Source organism: Chaetura pelagica, unplaced genomic scaffold (assembly GCF_000747805.2).
Source record: "Chaetura pelagica isolate M959 unplaced genomic scaffold, ChaPel_1.0 scaffold189, whole genome shotgun sequence".
Taxonomy (NCBI): domain Eukaryota; kingdom Metazoa; phylum Chordata; class Aves; order Apodiformes; family Apodidae; genus Chaetura; species Chaetura pelagica.
In genome coordinates, this window is record NW_009970716.1 from 2963021 (window position 1) to 2983118 (window position 20098).

The following is a 20098-nucleotide window of genomic DNA, read 5'->3' on the forward strand; positions in this document are numbered from 1 at the left end:
TGAGCACTTTGATGTGTCAAAAAAGTTGCAGTTCACATTGAGTGTTTCTGGGATCTCCAGACAGTGCCCATCCTGACACATGAGTAGTAAGGATAGAATGACGCTAACAAGTTGTAGCTTTTTGTGTCTGTGTTTGATTAGTGAGAGATTTGTAATGGTAGGGTTGTGGTTTTTTATCTCTGACTTTTGATGAGAAATGTAATTTTGGACCTGAAAAATCTTTCTCATTGAAAGATTTTTGGAAACTTCTTTAATTAATCACCTTCAAAGTTTCTGATTATCTCTGGCTAAATTCCCAAAAGGAAAGGTGATAAGTGTTTCTGTAACCCAATTCCATCATTCCAAATATTCTTCTTCTATAAATTGCTGATAGTTGGCTTAGGGTTTTTTGCTGGTTTTCACTTCCATTGGTGTAGATTTTTGAGAGATTTGAAAGGGACAAATCCCGTTTGAGATGGTGGGAAGTAAAAGGCTTTAACTTCATCTGAATGAACCATTACAGTGCTTTGTTTGCCTCAGAAAATTACTGTATTGCACATTTCCCTCTAAGTCAGATTTTGTAGGGGCTTGCTTTGGTCAGGAAATAAACAGAGCATCTTAAGGAGCACCTGAATGTGATGCAGCTTTACAGAGAATAGGAAGCCAGCTTTGCTCTTTGTTAATTTTTTGAAGCATTCACAGTCCTTTTTTCAAGTATTTACATTTCTTTGGAAAATAAAATCATTCCATTATGTTGTTTATAAAATAACGGGTCACATTTCTCCATGCTGGGTACCTGCTTCTTCTAAAGACAGAGCTGGTCATAGAATTGATGTTGAAAGGGGACATTTTAAAAAGCAGTCTTTAATGGATAGCATGAACTATGTAGAATGTGCTGAAGAAGCAACACACAAGAAAAAAGTGCTTGGTGACAGGAAAACCCTGACTGAGAAGACTGATGTTACTGAGCTGACAATTGCACTGTATCTCTGTTCGTGTACACGTTAGTGTGCAGTCCTTGGGCTCATCATGGGAAAATTACCTATTGGTGCTGAGGTGACAAACACCAGAGCCATTCACTGACTGCAAAAGCAGCTTTTGCCAATTGAGTTTGCCATTGCCTGAGAAAAGTGAGGGGTTCACATGGCTGTTTTGGTGGATAAATTTTCCAGGAAGCTGATGAAATTTCAGTTCCTAGGGTGAAGCTCTTCCAGAAGTTGTTGCACATGAATGTTGTTGGTTAGCTACATCTCCTGGTCTGAGACTGTATATATTAAAATTCATCATGTTTATTGTGAAAGACAGGGTCTGAATTTTAAAATATTGTAGGAATGTCTATTTTCCTCTGTTTTTTGAGCTACTTGAACCTTATAATGATCTGCAGGCCCTCCTTTTTGACTGTATTTTGCTTTTGTAGCAATTTCTTTGGGTAGATTTTTCTTTGAAAGATGAAGAGGTTTTCTAATGACACCTGACCAGATGATTTTTTCTAAGCTATGCTGTAATGAAAGATTGATGAAATACAGAGATCCACGGATGAAAGTTTAATCTGAGGATGTGTCTGCTAACTGACCTCAGGCAGAAACCTCCAGGAGGCTGTAATCACTCTCTCCATACGTTACACTAATATCTTGATGTCTGGAGTCACTTTTTAAAAAACTTTTCTGTGATAAGCAGAAGCTTCATCATTTTGTTGACAGGGTTTGTGGCCATTTTGTGTTTTGAAAGGTAACATCCCTTGTTACAGTTAATCACTCAGTAAAATACATTTGACCTTAAGGAAGGCTGGAGTGCCACAGTAAAATCATGAACAAAAGCAGGTTCTCACAAGAGAAGATGGTGGGGTATGTATGTATGTGTATATATAGATGTGTAGACTGAGCAATTATGTTTCACACATACCTATGGGCATTTGAGGAAAATCAGTGTACTGTGTCTGTTCATCCTTTTGGCAGACTCTGTTTCTTAGGTAATGCTGTATGATTTTTGACAGTAAAAGCCACTGTACTCTTTAGTCCTCTTGCTGTATTGATATTGAAACTGGAGCCATAACAATTCATTTAATATTATTTTTTAATAAGTCCTCATACTTGCTGAAATAGTTTGATTTCAAGATCAGTAAGGTCATTGTCACATGGAGGATTTATAGTGCTATAGGTACACAGTGAATAATTGTTAGTGCTGTGTTTGCTTCTTAACAAGCAGCTGCCCATGGAAAGTTTTTTTCTGGGATTTAAAATGTGTTGGAAGATACTAGCCTACTGAAACTACAAAAGGGTTTTTCTTTTCACTTGTGAGCTGCAGGACTGTACATTATTCATTTCTCAGGTTGGGTTTTCTCTCCCCTTCTTGACTGCTGGTGCATGCCCTTTGATTTCTGAACAGCTCACTAACAAGGAAGATAGAAAAGGTAATTGTACATCAGTTTTATAAAAGAGTTTCCCTTAGGTCATTTCCCTGAACCCATCTTTATCTTCATTGCTCTTCCACCACTTAGTGCAGGCACCCACTCTTAAAACCTCTATGGGACCTTCATTGCCTGAAAGATCAGGATTCCTTCCCTAATGGTGTCACTGTACAACAGTAGTATATTCTAGCTGAAAAATTCAGTGGTTAGCTGGCCAGGAGGACTGTGGGTGGGTTCAGGACACAGCTTTGGTGAAGCTCAATATAGAACCAGGTGCTGGATGGTGTGGGAGCCTTATCATCACATGTCACAAAACACGAATTGGTTAAACTCTGTTATTTCAGAGGTTGTTAGGGCAAGAGCTGAGAAAACCGTTGGGAGTCAAACTAGATAATCTCCCCTGAGGTCCTTTCCAACCCCTACCATTCTGTGATTCTGTGATGTGAGTGAGAAAATGGGACAAAACTATGGAAAATGAGGAGGAAATGGCATAAAAGTGATGAGTCAGATTCCTCAAAATATGGGGAATTAAAAATTGTATCCTATCTTGCTGTTTTGACAGCTAAGCAAAAATGGCCTGTACTGGCTGATTACTTCAGTAGGATCTCTGTACTTTCAGTGTCTTCAAAAATGAAATGTCTAAATACAAATTTAGGAACCTTTCTCTAGACATCCAGAATTGGAAGGTTTCACTTGAGCAACAATGCTACAGAAAGTTAAATGTTTTCTTGTTTAGTTTTGAGTGTGTGCCAAGCTAAGAGTAGGTAAGGTAGGAATGTGTCTAAACAAGAGCTGGTTTATTAGAAGACAGAAGAGGGGCAAGTGGGGCATGTGGAAGTTGTGCTGCAAGTTGAGTGCCTGTCTCACGGGATCACGGTTCATATTTCCTAGCTGATAGTTTTGTGTGGTTGGGGTATCATGGTGCATCTGTGATTTATCATTCCCCTTTCAGAGCCTGCTGGAGCATGTCCAAAGAAGGGCAGTAAATCTGGTGAAGGGTCTGGAGCACAGGTCTTAAGAGAAGCACCTGAGGGAACTGTGGTTGTTCAATCTGGAGAAAAGGATGTTGAGGGGAGACCTTATCTCTCTCTACAACTACCTGAAAGGAGGTTGTAGTGAGGTGGGGGTTGGTTTCTTCTTCACAAGTGATAGGATGAAAGGAAATGACCTCAAGTTGTGTCAGGTGACGGTTAGATTGTATATTAGGAAAAATTTCTTCACTGGAAGGGTTATCAGGCACCAGAACAGGCTGCCCAGGGAAGTGGGGGAGTCACCATCCCCGGAGGTATTTAGAAGACACGTAAATGTGGTGCTTAGGGACGTGGTTTAGTGGTGGACAGTTGGACTCTATGATCTTAAAGATCCTTTCCAACCTAAATTATTTTCTGATTCTAAAATACTTTGTGTACAAGCAACAAAACATCAGACTTGGGTAAAGCAGTGTGGCTTTATAGTTGTATCTTTCAGCGGGGTGTTTATGGTCTTCTGGGTTTGCCTTCCTTTTGAGGTGATGATTGAATGTACTCAAAATCTTTCTCCAATTCTGTGAGAGAAGCTTATCAAGCTGTATGAGATAATGAATAATAAACTTTCTCTTCTACTTTAGAGAGATGAGGTAAAGAAAGCAGAAAATATAACAAATTAAGACTGAGGTGGTTTTTTGCACCTGCTTCTCTGAGATGATAATACCCTTCAAAGAATGTGTAATCCCAGCTGAACTCTTAAAGCTCTGAGACAGCATTAATCAATATTGCCTATTCCCCTTGGTCCCCATAACCTTGGAATAAGGACAAAACATACTGTGAGGAATCACGTAAATAGGGCATAGGTGAGGGATTACACTAAAGGAAAAGGATTTTACTGGCTTTTCTGACCAGTGTTCTTAGCTGATTTTTTAGGGTAATCTTTTCCTTTTTTCTAAGCCAATTGCACCTGAATATCCTTTTCTGTATGTTTTGATAGTATTTTTCCCTCCCACTAAGAAATAGTTTAGGTGATTGTTTTTACAAAACTTCCCATTTATATCCACAAGATCTGATGTTATTGTTTGTAAGTACAGTATGTTCTGGGAGAGTGTAATGAAGCAATACAGTTGTGAAAAGAGAAATCCAGTCAAGCTTAGAGAACTAATTTGTTTTCAAACAAATCTAGTTCAATGAATGCAAAAAGCTGTATGGGTGCATTCTTGCTTTGATTAATGAAACTGGTTTATTTTAGTTTCAGGATTTGATATGAAAGCCATGGTAGACTGAAGAGGAATTGAAGTAGGCCCATATTAACTTGAAATAAGCACCCATAGTTTTGCACCAATTAATGGTTTTATATCAGCTATGTTAGGGCAACATCCCTCTAACCTTTCTGTCTGATGCCACAAATGACATGAAAAAATACTACATATGGCAGTGAGGGATTTTTGGGTATCACAAATGAGGCTTGTGGTTCTTACAGCTCAGGTTCTTACAAATGATGGACTCACCATTTGAGAGCATCTGAGGAAAAAGGATATGCCTAAGGAGAATCCTGGCCACGGAGCTGTAGATACCTGGTCATCGTCGAAAAGCTTAAGCAGCAGAGAAGTGTAGATTAGCGCAAGAGGAGAGAGGTCTTACAGAGCAAGGGAACTGGGACAAACACAGAAGAGGACAATTGTAAAAAGAGGGGGACAGGAACAGAGAGGCCCCTGAAGGTGAGCTCAAGGTAGTGCTGTGGCATTTGTTTGTAAAGATGTGGGGAAAATGGCAGGAGGCTTTCCTTCTTATTAGGAAAAAAAATGGACAAACATTTAAAATGTGTCACTTGCTCTGCTAGTGGCTTGAGCATGGCAGTGAATGCTTAGTCACCTTAAAAAGAACCCTTTTTATTTTGTTGTAGAATGTCTTTACAGTTCTATATTTGTTTTAGGGAAATTATAGAAAATATAGTGTATAATTTGGGAATTGTATCTAATGTTTCTTCTGGGAGGCATGCTTTTTAAATAGCACTTGGAATTGTTTGACTATAAAGCTTTCAGTTAAGACAAATTATATATCTAAACCTGGACTACAAATAAGCAACTGCCAGGTTGTTTCAGTTCGTAAAAAGATGATACATTGACTGGGTCCCTTGCTTAAAGTCTTTCTACGAATCTGTGCTGGAAGATCCCCACACACTTCCTATGATTCCAGATATTAAACTCAAACACTTTAGGATACAACTAGGATAATCGATGAGCCTAAGTAGCTATGGTACAGGTCCCCCTAGCCTGGGCCACCTGTGAAAGTGTCTGTGGCTCAGGAGAGCTACTGACTGCCTGTTTGGGGTGGAAATCTGATGTTTGCTTCTATTACTCTTTTCACTGTTTGTTAATGAAGCAGATGCTGTGTCCAAGCTGGATTCCTGTATTTAAATGCTGCTTTAATTCTGTGGCAAAATAGTGATGCAAAAGGTAGCTGCTCTCTGACTCTGTAGCTCTGAACAGAAAACATCCTGCTCCCAGGTCCACAGTCCTCCTTGTTTTCAACACCCAGTTATAAACCTTGATCTTAGGCGGCTATCACACGTGGTTTAAACTTAGCTTATTTACTGTGCCTCGCATGCACTTGGTGCATACAGTCTGTTACTTCCTCCCGGCAGAGGCTATGCTAACAAAAAATAGCATCCTCCTTCCCAAACCAGTTGGGAGTTGATTGAAGGCACCTGCCTTTCACACCCATCTTCAGCAGCACTCAGGTTAGACTCTTAGTATACTCCTCTCCAGTGATATGTCAGCAGTAGAGACTGTAGATAGAGGGAGGCACCTATAGAATGAATTTTCACAAGAGAATTTGAGAGCCTTATGCACACTGTCAAATTATAAACATTTGATAAAACTTAAACAAAAAACTTCACTGTATTCATTCTCATCTCAAGACCTTGTCTAGTCTAAGGTCTCTCTAGAAGGTAAGAGAAAAGCAAATTAGTCCACTAGTGATTTTACTTCACTAATTTATATCAAAAGTATTAAGTTGTTCATAAAGTGGGCATATAATTATCCATCTGAGAAGAAAAGCTGCAGAGAGCATAGACTACTGAAGAAAAGAGCAGTTTTAAGGAAACTTGTGCTAAGAATACTTAAAAGCACCGTGCTGGCTGAGATGTTCAATACAGCTCTTTATAGTATGTTTGTATGAGCAGTAACAGACTTTTCTGTTGTCTGGTGGCTTACTTGAAAAGGTCAGCCTTTTGTAAGATACATATTTACTACACTTAAGTGTTTTTTATTGCTGGCAAAAAAAATACTTCCTAAAAATTGGACAAGTTATTTTTGAAAAAGTAATTCAGACGAGAAAATTTAATATGCAGTGGAATGAGTTTCATTTGAAATGTGGGACATTCACAACTTTCTAACAGAGCAAATTAAAAAGCAAAAATACAGCCAGAATATTACCTGTCTCTAGTTGTTCTTCCTTTCCAAACAGTTTATGCCCATAAGGTACTGGTGGGTTACCAAGAGGGTAGGGTGTTTCTATATATGCCTTTACTGTGTAAATATTCATGTCTGTCTCCATAAACACACTTTTAATGTTTGCATCAGGTTATACCCCTGATACCAAGAGAATTTGCAACATGCCTATGCATTTGTGTACCACTGAAGGTCTTCTGGAATTTGGTATATTCTTTGGTACAAGGTCCAGAATTTGTCTTGCCTCCCACTCTAAGCACAGTCACAAACATGACTGAACTGCACTGGTATGATAATGTGCAGTGTGCCTCTAAAATATAAGAGGATACGCTTGCTATCAACTTACAACTTCAATTATTTAAATTTTGTATCTGCCTCAGGGTGCTTTTCTACGTTTGCTACTAGCTGATTGCAATTCAAAGATTTGTATGTAGTACATCTTTATGTAAATCATGGCATATACTGTCTTATCTATGACATGTCTTTAGAAAGCATTTTCGTTTCAGGCTTTTAATTCTGAGCATGATATGTTGGCTTCTTTAATAACATTGGTTCTACCAGGAAAAGGGGCCTTTGGTTTTAGGTGGGATTCCGCACAATTTGCCTTCAGCAATGGAGGTGTAGATTGCCTGCTAACTGAAGTCTCTTTGATGCATGCAGATTGATTAGCAGAAACATAAACTTGAGTAATTGAAAAAAAAATTAAAGTGTCTTGAGCATTAAGGGTTTTTTGGTGACTGAGTTGGTTTTGTGTTTAGAAACTGTTACAGGATCATCCACATTTTTGTGTGAATCATAGAATCATTCTGGTTAGAAGACACCTTCGAGATTGAATCCAACCACAACCTAACTCTGCCAGCCATTAGCCTAACTCTACCAAGTTCAATGTTTAAGCACCTCCAAGGACGGAGGCTCAGTCACCTCTGTGGGCAGTCTTCTCCTGTATTTAATTACCCTTTCATTGAATACATTTTTTAAAATATCTAATCTAAACCTCCCCTGCCACAACTTGAACCCATTTCCTTTTATCATATTGCTTGTTATCTGGGAGAAGAGACCAATCAACCCCCACCTCGCTACAAACCTGTCAGGTAGTTGTAGAGAGTGGTAAGGTCTTCCCTCAGCCTCTTTTTCTGCAGACTAAACAACCCCAATTCTTTCAGCTGATCCTCATAAGGCTTGCACTTTAGACCATTCACCAGCTTTGTTGCCCTTCTTTGGACACACTCCAGCTCCTCCATGTCTTTCTTATAGCCAGGAGCCCAAAACTGAACACAGTACTTGAGGTGCAGCCTCACCAGTGTGAACTACAAGGGGACATTCACATCCATGGTCCTACTGGCCCCACTGTTTCTGATATAAGCCAGGATGCTGTTGGCCTTCTTGACCACCTGGGCACACTGCTGGCTCATATTCCACTGGCTGTCAACCAACACCCCCAGGTTGTTTTCCTCTGGGCAGCTTTCCAGACACTCTTCCCCAAGCCTGTAGCATTGCCTGGGGTTGTTGTGACCCAAGTGCAGGATCCAGCCCTTGGCCTTGTTGAATCTCATACAATTGGCCTCAGCCCATCAATCCAGCCTGTTGAGGTCCTGCTGTAGTGCCTTCCTACTCTCAGGCAGATCAACACTCCCTCCCAACTTAGATCTGCTGAGAGTGCACTCAATTCCCTCATCCACATCAATGATTAAGAGATTAAAGAGAACTGTCCCCAAAACTCAGTGGCACTGTTTGGGATGATGCTGTATTTGTCCAAAAGATTCAGAAAAAAGAACAGCAGATTACTTAAGAAAAAATTATTCAGTAGCTCAGAGTATAAGGGTCCCCATGGGTTCTTGTGGCCTGTCCTCTGCAATTGCAGACACAGTCTCATAGAAGTTAAGGTCTTTTTGGCAAACTGATAGCAGATCTAGTTCACTTCACTGAGGATGTATTAAATAGCTTTTTCTTTGTAGTAATTTATCATTGGTCTTTCTTAGTTAAGTTTATTTTCTGCCTGTTCTTTTTGGTGTTGTCTGAAGATTCTAAACTTTACATATGTATTACATTTAAGATAAAATATACCCTAGCCCACAAGAAAAAATGTACCCTAGCCCACAAGAAAAAAGGTACACCAAGGAAGATTCCTTTTTTTTTTTTTTTTAACTCTTTTATTTAGGTGCTTGTGTGTGTTTCAGGAAAATTGCTTTTCATCTCTGCTTTTGCTCAGCTACCATCAGGACCATAATGAGATGAATTAGACAAAGCAAACTGAGCAATTGCTCATGTCCTCTATTTATGAAGTACATACATGGATTCAAGGGCCTTAGCTTAAAAGCAAACAAAACCCTTCTGGAATCCTGCCAACTCAGGCATTCGTAAGTGGTATTGAATCTTTCACTTCTGAGCCTTTAGGATTCAAAGTATTACTTCAAACTTTCCTTATCCACCCATGGGTGCTGGAAGTTTGTTCTGTAGTTTGTACAGAGATTCTCATATCCCTGTTTGAATCTATGTTTCCTCACTCATCTCTCACTGTGTCACCCCTCTTTTTGAAAATAGTATTAAATTTCAGATAAATTAGATGATGTGGCACCCTTGCTGCTGCTTGATAATTTGTGGTGAACATAGATTATCACAGTGATGGGGTGGGTTTTTTTAAGTTTCTAGGTTGTAAAAGACTGAACAACATTGTTGTTGTGCTCTGACTTTTGCTATCAGGAGTAATTTTTTATTCCCCAGAAATGTAAAAAAGTTTTGCTTCAGGATAGTATGGATGCCTCAGAATAGCAGAAGGCGGGGTAAGTGTCATGGGTGAGGTCCAGCCAGCAACAAAGAACCAGGCATCTGCTTGCTCACCCCTCCCCACACTGTAGTATGGGAAGGAGAAAATCCAACTGAAAGCTCATGAGTTGAGACAAGGATAGGGAGAGTTCACTCACCAGTTATGGTTACGAGAAAAACAGACTTGACTTGGGGAAGAAATAAATTTAATGTATCACTAATCAAAACAGCTCAAAGAGAAAACAAAAGCCAGGTCTTAAATACGTTTACCCACACCTCCATTTTTCCCAGGCCATACTTTGTTCCCCATTTCTCTACCTCCTCCCCCACAGCATCATAGAGGGGGACAGGGAATGGGGTTTATGTTCAGTTCATTGCATGTGGTTTTCTGCCGCTCCTTCCTCCTCGGGGAGGATTCCTCACAGTCTTCCCCTGCTCTACCGCGAGGTCCCTCCCGTGGGAGACAGCCCTTCACAAACCTCTCCGACATGAGTGACTCCCTCCACGTGCAGTCCATCAGGAACAGACTGCTCCAGTGCAGGCTTTCCACAGAGTCATGGGCTGCTTTGGGAACAGTCACCTCCCCTGGTGTGGGGTCCTCCACAGCTGCAGGTCCACATCTGCCCCACCATGATCCTTCGTGGGCTGCAGGTCCACATCTGCCCCACTGTGATCCTTCATGGGCTGCAGGATACAGCTGTGGAGGAACCTCTGCTTGGGCACCTCCTTGGCTTTCCTTCCTCACCGACCTTGGTATCTCTGCTCTGGTGTCGTTCTCACCTTCCCCAAGTTTGTTTCCCTTCTTGAATGCGTTAATCACAGAGAGGCATCCACTGTCACTGATGGGCTCAGCCTTATCCAGAGACAGAGATGGATTTTGGAGCCAGGGGAGCTAGCAGCTTCTCACAGGAGCCACCCCTGTGTGCCCCCCACCCCTCCAACACAACACAGCAAACTTGGGAAGGGTTTCTTTCTCTTTCTGTAAGGCACAAGTGAAGCTTTGAATGCTGCAGATGCAGGAGCTGCAGTGCAAACTTGTTTCTGCTTTTATCTCAAATGTAGGACTGCAAGTCTACTGGTCTACAAGTGTGAGCCTGCAGTGTGAGTACAGCTGCTAGGGCTAGCCACCACTCCACCTGCAAAAATACTCTCTTGGCCTCACAACATGAATTTGTCACTATATTGTCACTTTTATTTTGTTCAAACTGAAATAAACTGCAACCTGAATCCAGGTTGCTTACTCATTAATTGAATTTCTTTTATCCTCAGAATTTTCTGCATGTGAAACCCTTGGATCCAGTCCTTGCACATGCATAGGATGGGTATGAGGATCTCAGCTACTGGTGGTGTTTTTGGTTAGTCCAACCATGGCTCTGCTGGTATTACTAGGGCAGTGTGTGGTGGGGTGCTCAATATTTTGCTCTGGGGTAAATAGCTTCTGGCCGTGCAATAGCAATATTTGATCAATTTGGGGAGAACGTGGTCCTACCCTTGTGCCTGGGGTGTAAACTAATTTCAATTACTTGGATGCTCTGCTGTTTACTGGTAGTTTAACCAGAGAGTTGGGCATGTTATCGTTGCCACGTGCATGGAGATCTGCCCAGATTCTTTACAGTGCTAAATATCCACTCCCTAATTATAACTTGGCTGAACCTTATCTCCAGTGAGGAAAACAGCAGCTTGGGGACATATAACCAGCTGGGAACACATGAGAAGGCAGCACATGATAGCTGAGAGATGCTGGAACTATACGTAGTATTTATACACCAGGCATGCTTCAAAAACACCCCTGCTTCCTTGAGTTAGGCACTTTTGGCAGTACAGGAGTTGAATTTGGTCTTCATGATCTGAGAGCTTTCCTGGGCAATTCTCACCTGGCCAAAAGGCTGGCTGCTAGGGATGTTTTTGTTGTTTTGGTTTGGTTTTGGTCTGTTACTTTCTGCTAGCTCGTTTCTTTTACAGCCTTTAGGCAAATTGCAGTTAAGAGATCCCTCCTGCCTAGTGATCTGGTTGTAAGCTCACAGCAGTGGCTGGCAGGGGCAAATGGGACTCAGAGCAGTGTTTGCATTGGAAAATTTTACACATGGTTCGTGGTAGCAGTTGTTGCTGGGGAGATCCTGTCATTCAAACTCAGCAACCAATGCTGAGCACTGCAGATTATTCTTTAAAACACAGCTCATGAAAGAAGGCTTTTGTGTGAGTTCAGTCTTTAATTTTCTGAATACATAGATCTGGCTAAGTTAGCTCAAAGTAATCAGAAATCAGAGACACACACCCCTCCCCCCCAAAGTCTATATCTAAAATTTTTAATTCACACTTTTTGAACTCCACATTTTTGGGTGGGATTGAGGATCAATGAAGCAAAGTTCAGTCAGAACAACAAACATGAGGCACAGCTGTAGTTATTAAGCAAAATACACAAGCTTAAACTGGTTTTTTGTTTTCTGAAACTGCTTGCTGGCCAAGCTGTGGGAAAGTTTCCTATTGCTGATAGCAGAGGTAAATCAGTTTCCCTTTTCATGGACAGCAACTAGAAGCAACAAACTTAAGAGGACTAGAGAGTGTGCGGGTTCGACAACAACGCTCTTGATCCCCTCCCCCTCCCACCCAGGTAGAGAAGGAGAGAGAGAGAAAGAGAGAGACTTGGCTGGATTGAAAACTAAACTACACAGTTTTAATTAAACACTAATTATATAATATATATAAAATTATATACAAATATGTTCAGATTTGTGCAAAAGCCTCTCGCCTCCCCCCACCCCCAGCAACTCCCGCAGCATCTCCTGAGCTGGGAACAGTCCTGAAAAATCCCAGAGCTGCTGCTGGAGAAGAGCAGAGAGCGATGAGGGTCAGGAGAGCTCAAGCCTAGGGATCGATGGTGATGGATGGACAGAGTCCTCCCCGGACACTGGCCATGGATGGAAGAGAAGGGAAGAAGAAGCAGGAAGGAAGTTGTCTTCTGTGATCTCTGACCTTCCTCTGAGCTTACATAGATATATAGAATGGAATATCTCTGGCCAGTTTTGCTGTCTGTCTAACTCAGCCTCCTACGGGGGGGGTCGTAGATCTCCCTGTAGTGCCTGAGCTGGCAGAGTAGAGATGTGACCTTGAAGACCCAGCAGTGAGAAGCTTAAACACTGCTAACGAGGCAAGTTAATTCTCACCTACAGAGCCCGCGTGTTTGTATCTAGCTGTATCATTACTGAAAGGTGCACAGCAGAAAGAATCGCACACACCACATACCAAAATATCAAAATGAACTCAGGATCAGAGTTCAGCCCCCGTTCATTTTTGAGATAGCCAGCTAAAAACTTGAAGACTGGGACATAGTTTTAATTTTATCTGTTTTTACGTGTGTCTGAAGTTCTGCTGCATCTCATTTCTTGTACTGAAGAGAGGCATTCAGGGAAGGGAGGTTCTCTCCCACAAACTGCTCCAGTATATTAAAACGGCAAAGTTTGGCTTCTCTCCTTAGAAGCCTTATAAGTTGGAATGTGACATTATTCTCACAAGTGCTGTTGTTTGGCCAGCTGGAAGTCTACCATATCCTGTTGTATGCTGCTTGCTGAGAGTGAAAGAGCAGAACAGCAATGGAGAAGGGTGGTTGTCATAGTTATTAGATTAATTCTGTCTTCATTTGCATGTTTAAACAAGTTATGTTGAAAGCATATTGGAACCTGGATTTAAAATGTAATGCATGTGTATTTTACAGCATTTAACGAGTTTCAGGTGGTATTTTGTTTGCCCCTTCCCTTCCCCACATGTGGGTTCCACATTTGTGTCAAGACTTCCAAAAACATACTTATTTGCTTCAGTGCAAAAATTATTACATGGTCTTAAGTTCCTCTTAGGCTGGGCATCCAGCACATCCAAGAAAGAGCAAGCTGGATCTGTTTCTTCTTAAGCAGCATCAACAGATTTGTTTTTTAAATTCCAACCTGTTAGTCCTGTGGAAATCAGCTGAAAGCTTTCAGGATGGCACAGGTGGTCACTTGAGCAAGTGACTGGTTCTGCCAAACCTTGTTTGTGATATTCAGGAGGGAAGGAAGGAACCTCACTAGACTCTTGCAGTATATTTAGGCTGTGAACAAACATCCTGTTCCCAGTGCTTCTGTGCGGCTGGAAGAAGTGACTGTCAACAAACTGTCCTTAACTGCTTTTCACCCTCTCAGATCTGGTGGGAATACTTGCGGTCACTTTCCCTGCTCTGTTTTTCACTGACATTGATCTCAGCTAGTATGAAGAGGCTGGTTGGTGGGTGCTTCCTATGTTGGCTCATTTTCTTTGAGGAGGGCAGGGTGTGATCCCATGAGCAGCTGTCACACTTGAATGAGCAAGTCCCTTGGATGGAGAAGAGTGACATGCAGAGTGGTGACCCATCTCCTTCCACCATTATGGTTGTTCCTTGGTTGGAGTTTGCCTCCGCCCAGTCCTCCCCTGCATCCAGAAGGAGTGATGAGCAATGCCATGGGTAGCTGTGAAAGCTGAATGCCCTGGGACAGGGTTTAAACCCAGCCACGTTTTGAGTGCTGGCCCTGAGGAAGCAACTCGTTATTGCTGCTTGAGCATGTTTGATGGGGAGTTCTGCCAAATAAAAACTGGGGCACCGGGAGCATTGTGTTTGCTGTCACCTTTGCTGCAAGCAACACCTCTAAATTAGATTTGCTGTTATTGCATGTGCCAGTTCTAGAAAATCAAATAATTTGGTGTCTTTGTTTTTACAGCTCAAGGATAAATCTCACTTCTAGCAGTAGCAGGTGTAATTTCATTGAAGTAAATGCAGCTGTACTTCTGTCTGAATTTCTGGATTTGGCTGTAAATCTTTGCTGCCTTTTAAAGAGATTTTCTTTACCTTGCATTCAGCTTGGAGTTCCGCTGTGAAAGCTTTGCGTTGGTTTTGGAAAACTGGGAGGGGAAGCCTCCCTGCATGCTTCAGCTTTCCCCAAAAGATGGCTTGCGTCACAGCACATTAATCTTGGAAGTTTACAGGCTAGAAACACAATGCAGTGAAGCAGTGAAGATTTGTTAAAGAGGCGGGGGAAAGGGGTCTCTCCTGCAGGTCAGAGAGCAGGGAAGCGCACACATGGGTAAAAGCAATGGGGAGGGAGGAAAAGACACACCCCTGATGGAGCAGTGCCTTCCAGGGAGAAGCACCCGCTCACTCACAGCTGGAGCCGGCAAACACAAGCGTGCACAGTCCGTGAAGAGAGTGGGAGCTGACATGGTCTGCTTCAACTCCATGCAAAATGAATGAGCTGCTGTTCTCAGGGGTATTCGGCCCCCGTCGTTGATATACACGTACATGGCTGCATCAAGTGCACTGTGCATCGTCTGATGCCTAGATACACGCTAACGGAGACGGGAACCAGGCAGAGCTTTGAGTTGGGTGTTTGTGTATGATGTGCTTGGCATTAAATTCCTGTTTGCTGCAAGAAAAAGGTAAGAAACTTAAGAACTGACAAAAAAAACCCCCAACAACAACCCTCAGTCTCCCCTCCAGACAGCAGTCTCACATTAGGAGTAGTTTTTGTGTCAGCTGTGTTTTTGAAGCTATGGCACATTAGTCTAAAGCTTCTGTGTCGATGCCTGCAAGGCAAATTACAGCTCCTAGTGTGACAAAGGCAAGTCAGATTTCTCTTCTTCAAGAGCTGACACTTGACAACCTTCAGGAGAGCGCTGTAGCAGAAATGCTGGACAGAGTGCTGAGCAGTAAGTATTTGATGCTGTTCTTCCTGTCTTTTATCCCTTCCAATGTTGCTCCTTTGAGCAGTAAGCTAACTAATGGATCTTGATGATTATTAGGTTTGGGCGTCTGTGTTCAGCTCAGAATTACATGTTCCTAAACTGGTTGTTGTTACTGGCTGCATATTGATCAGCCTGATTCTGTAGAGCATGATCATAATCATGGGTAATACTGTGTTAATGGGTAAAAAGTCATTGTAGCTAAGAACACTAGAAACCTTATTTACTGAAGAGAAAAAAAACCTCCCTGTGTTCTCCCCCAAACATATGGTGCCTGTATAATTATTTATGTGTAATTCCCAGCGAACTTCTAGCTGCCTAATACAAGCTTTTTTCTTTCAGACCATAACTGACATTGGAGATTGTGCAATTTGAAATCTTTGTAGAGCTCCAGAAACAGCAAAAATATTTAAGGACAGAAGTATTACACAGGGTGGGGAATATACATGCATGTAAAAATATGCTTAGTTGAAGGTAAATAGTTAATGGTTCTTTTGACAGAAGAGGAAACTTCATGACTTAATCGTAATATATTGCCTTGAAGTCTCTCTGCTTGCTTAATCGTATCTGTATTCATAAAGAATTTGCAGTAGGAGAAATGTCATTGATTTGTTAATTGATATATAGCTTTGAATCCTCATTATGCTGGGTGCAGAGGGAAGGAAAGAAAGACAAGCACATTTATCTTTTTCTTTAAACTCAGCAGCTTCACTCTTAAATTAGGTTTCTCACATGTTATGGAACCTCATTGCTATCCCTGTTCTGTGCAGTAATTTTTGCTTTCTTAAAGGATAGCAAACATTGCTGAGTCTTTATCAGGGAAGTATATGAAGTGTTTCATCTCCTAAAAGTATGGCTTTAATTATGTTTTTGCAGCTCTTGTCTTGCAGTTAATGTAATTATAACAACTTGTGTGTGAGCAAAAGGATATTATTTAGCCTTGGAGCATTTCTCAGTAAAAGCTGCCTTATTTATTTTCATAATGAGCTAAAAGAAAGAAAAAGATAGTGGGGTTTTATTATGTAATACCAGTTAATGTTTATTTTTTTAAGTATCAATTAGTGTTCCCACAGTCAATGTATATAAATAAATAAACCTATATATGAAGATGTTTTAAACACTGATCAGTTGGAATACAGGTGAGGATCAATCAAACTGTGGGAATTACTATTTTAGATAATTAAGGTGTGCATTGACTGTCAGTGGTGTTTCTTGTATTCATAGAGTCACTTAGGTTGGAAAAACCTTTAAGAGCATTGAATCCAACCACTAACCCTACTCCACGAAGTCCAGCACTAAGCCATATTCCCGAGTGCCGCATCTAGATGACTTTTAAACACATCCAGGGGTAGTCACTCAACCAGTTCCCTGGGCAGCCTGTTCCAATGTTTGGCAACCCTTTAAGTGAAAAAGATCTTCCTAATGTCTAGTCTAAAGTTTCCCTGGTGCAGCTTGAGGCCATTTCCTCTTGTTCTATCACCAGCTACTTGTGAGAAGAGACCAGTGCCTACCTCTTTACAGTGTTCTTTCAGGTAGATGTAGAGGGCAATGAGGTCTCCCCTCACCCTCCTTTTTCAGACTAAATAGCCCCAGTTCCCTCAGCCACTTCTCAAAAGGTTTGTTCTCAAGGCCCTTCACCAGCTTCGTTGTCTTTCTTTGGACACTTTCTAGCATCTTGATGTCCTTCCTGTATTGAGGTGCCCAAAACTGGACACAGTATTTGAGGTGTGGCCTCTCCAGTGCCAAGTACAGAGGGATCACCTCCCTGGTCCTGCTTGCCACACATTTTCTAATACAGGCCAGGACACCATTGGCCTTCTTGGCCACCAGTTGAGTATCCTGTTGAGCAAGGCTTTCTGGTTTGCTGTTCAGAGTTCCCTGTGTTCCCTGTGTGGCATGAAGTAGAGCTCTGTCTTACTAGGGACAAATTTCTGATCTAATTGATGTTAGAGTGCTGGTACTGATTCAAATGCTCTGTGTAGCTTTAATTTGTGTTAGGATTTGCTATAGTGTAGTTTGAGATAGACTGAGATAACATGAGTTGAAATCAATCCAGGTGAAAATCTGAAATGTAACAATTTTAAATCAAGGAATATCAAGTCAGCAAGAAGCGTTCAGTTTCATTTCCTCCTATTGGAAAATAACTACTATTTCCCTGAATTTAGTTTGATATCTGCCAAAGAAAATAACAACCTCTTTTTTTTTTTTTTTTTTTTTTTTGTATTTTGATGGATATTAAAGCCTTCTCTGTGTGTTTTAAGAAGTCTCCAAATTGGAAATCTTTTTTTGGCTGCATTCAATAATGCTTTAAAAAAATAAACCAGAAAATCTCATCTCCAATAGATCCATCTAAAATGCTGGTCTAAGGATTTGGGGAAAGGTGGCTAGCCATTCAGTGCTCTTTTCATACTTCCAGAAATGTGTTTGTTTTCCCTTAAGCCAAACATAACATTTCCTAAGGAGAGGGAAATGATCTACGGGGTTATGAAAGATGCCCCTGGCTTACATCTGGAGACGAGTTGCCTGCAGTGGCCATGTGCTTCAGGGAGCTGTATGTGTACCCACTCTTTCATCTCAGGTCTTCAGTCACTGTTGTGTAGCATGTGCAGATGAGGGAAACCCTGAATAAATGGTAAAGTTACCTGAGGTTGCTTATTTATGGAGTGAACTTGAGGAATAATAAGGAACCAGCTTGCCTGTCAGATACCAATATGATGTCTAGCACCCAAACTGTCAGTGGTACTTAACTGATTCAGAGCTTCTGGTCTTAAGAGTACAATTTAGTCTTTACAAAATGTATCATGTGTCAGTCTGCCTCATATTTCCTTTTGATTTTTAAAATAGAATCTGACTAGATTGTAGTAGTCTTCATGATACATGATAGCAACAGAAAGCTAGATCAAGCCATCAATTTTTAAGCAGAAATCTTCTTTGCTACTAGTGGAGAATTGCTTAAAAATCGATAGCACAATCTCGCCCACAGTGAACAGAGGTTTTCTGCAGAAAGTGTTAGTTGTACTTCTCAGTCTGCATCCTAGTGGTGGCAGGGACCCAGAAATTCAAGACCAGTCTTCTGGAATAATCTGATACTTGTTGGAAGACAAAAGGTTTAAGAGGGGGAGGGAAAGGGAAGTAGGGGAGAAAAATAAAAAGAAAAAAAAAAAGCTTGGAAGCTGCCAAACCCTTAGAAAAGTTATAAAGTTGTGAACCACTGACATTTTTCTTTCAATGAAAGCAACTATATTTCTCTTACGGCATATGTAAGTGAGGGACATAATCAAAGCAACAGAGAGACGTCCAAATGCACAAAAATCAGTTGTTTCCTTTATTTGTTCATCTTAATGTTTTTGTGTTGTAAGTACATTTTACATAAACATTTTGCTGCATTAAGTGCAGACTTTGTAATTACAAATCAGAAAACCAGAGTAGGGCCTCTTCTGTGCCTCAGAGGGTATGCTTGAGCAAGTACTTACAACAGTAAATAAAGCCGAGAGGCTCATGCCATGCATCATTATTTGCAATCAAGTAATATGTGTTTCACTCCACTAAAACTCTCCAGTAATTGAAAGCAAAGACACTTCAGCTAGAAGTTATCTCTTAGCAAGAGAGGTGGCCAGGGCTGCTGCTGTTGAGCATAGTCCTATGTAAAAATGTTTGTGGAGGCTGGAGAACAGACCTCTGTGCTTTCTTGGGGTGTAGGTGACACATTGGAGCCTTATATTTTCTGATCTGCTCAAAAAAGACAATTGGAGAAGCTACAGGAATGAAGACATATAAAGTGTTAACCCCTTTGCCCTGTTAGCTGAATGATTCAGTCACAAAAATGTTTGGTCTGTAGACTTAAATTCACTCTGCCAGGCTCAGGCTCTCCTAATGCTCTCCCAGGCTCACACGCAGTGTGGTGCCCCACTGAAACATGAGCTGAGTATGGGAGCATCACCTTGATCCTTAAATACTTTATCAGAGACACCATAAAAAAAACCAAACAACTGTTGCTTTTGTTGGTGTGGTTTGCTTTCCATCATGTTGTAGTCTTACAGGGACCCTTGTTGAAAACACAACAGTAGCAACTGTGGAGTATATGGAGTCCAAGATGTCTGTCCCGGTTACAGGGGTGGATGCACGTGGAGGGACTGAGCTGCTGGGGCTCTTGGGTTTGCTCTGTATTTTAAACCTTCTCATAAGCAAGTGATAGACACTAATTAGATCCTCCCCCCATTACCTCATCCCTAGGCTAAACAAGCCCACCTCATCTCTGTGCTAAAGAAGCATGGCTCCTGCAGACCTTGGTGGTCCTCAGCTGGCTCGCTCCAGTTTGTCACTTCCTGCCATGTAGTGGTGGGCCCAAACTTGGATGCAGAAATGCAGATACAGCCTCACAAGTGTCACGTTGGAAGTGGCACTAAGGGTGATGAAAGTGTTACCACTGTGCCTCTCAGTTTATTTACTCCGTAGTGCAACCTCTGTTACCCTTCAGCTGGTGAGGTGGACATTGAATATCAACAGCCAGCCTCTGGGATGCAACTTGAATCAGTCACTGAAGTACAAAACCTTGGGGCTGGAAGGAGAAGCTGTCTTATACTCAGACACTGTTACGTCTTGTGAAGACCTCTCCCACAGGATGGTGCCCTATCAGTTACATTGCTCTCTGCAATTGTCTTGCCTCCACTGCATCCCTGAGCCAGGTATGACCCTTGGCAAGAGGAGTGCAGGTGAAAGGGGGTGACCAGGGACGTGGGTACCCTCAACAGTACCATAATGTGCTGTGTCTGAAGGCACTAATCAGA

At 41.6% G+C, this 20098-nt stretch overlaps 1 protein-coding gene across 4 annotated transcripts in view; it reads left to right on the plus strand.

Annotated features, from left to right (window-relative positions):
• Nucleotides 1-20098, plus strand: part of APBB2 (amyloid beta (A4) precursor protein-binding, family B, member 2) — a 94100-nt gene that overhangs the window by 56116 nt on the left and 17886 nt on the right. Inside the window, exon 1 of one of the 4 annotated variants that reach the window (XM_010006099.1) lies at nucleotides 14730-15008. The exons of the other annotated variants lie outside the window; for them this stretch is intronic. The gene's annotated coding sequence lies outside the window, so the exon portion shown is untranslated. Of the gene's footprint in view, nucleotides 1-14729; nucleotides 15009-20098 lie in introns of those variants that run through there. 4 annotated transcript variants of the gene reach the window in all.